This window comes from Macadamia integrifolia, chromosome 3, assembly GCF_013358625.1.
Source record: "Macadamia integrifolia cultivar HAES 741 chromosome 3, SCU_Mint_v3, whole genome shotgun sequence".
NCBI classification, from domain to species: Eukaryota; Viridiplantae; Streptophyta; class Magnoliopsida; order Proteales; family Proteaceae; genus Macadamia; species Macadamia integrifolia.
In genome coordinates this window covers 14,721,747-14,722,564 of record NC_056559.1, presented here as the reverse complement: position 1 = coordinate 14,722,564, position 818 = coordinate 14,721,747, and positions in this window count along the sequence as shown.

Sequence of the window (818 nt, the reverse complement as noted above, 5' to 3'; positions counted from 1 at the left end):
TTAATAGTTCTCTCTTTTTGTGAAATACCTTTTGGTACAGAAAAAGAAAAAGTTAGATATGACATCATTATATTATTATCAAAAGTTATCATTGTCATGAACATATTTTAATTACATATGTAAAATGACAATATTTATCCCCATTAATATCAGTTGTATCAATGCCCTTGGCTGCTTCAATGGTCAAAATCCTATATTGTACCTTGGGAACCAAGGATCAAATATTGATACCTCAAAGACCTAAAAAAAACAACAGTTATATGTCTATCAAAAGAAAGAAACAGTTGTCTGTTATAATAAAAAAGAAGGGAAAAGGTTGGATATGCAATGGATATCAAGTATGCTAGCACCCATTGTGTTTATCTCTCTTCCATTTTTCTAAAATGATCCTTATATCCTTCCTGAATGATGCTCCATCATGTGATCCTATTGGTGCTATCCACTAGCATACTTGATATCGGCGGCATACCTATCCCTCTCCCAAAGGGAGTGTTAATAAGAAAATTCCTATAGAAATCCAACATTTTGCATAGGATGAAGAATTTTTTTTTTTTTAAATCATCCTTAAGACTCTTAGAAATGCATCTAAATCGTTCATGCATGAGTGATTTGGTGTTTGTCTAAACAACCCATGCATGGAGTATGGACGATGGCAACCTTGGAACAAATGAGTCCACATTGTGACAAATTCCCATAAATCAACGCTGAGTGAGCTTTGATCAATGTCTAAAGCATAAACATTGACATCGAGTATGTTGTTGATCTTGCCAAATTAGTGGCTGTTTATATCTGATTAATTCCATATTTGGACCGGGTTG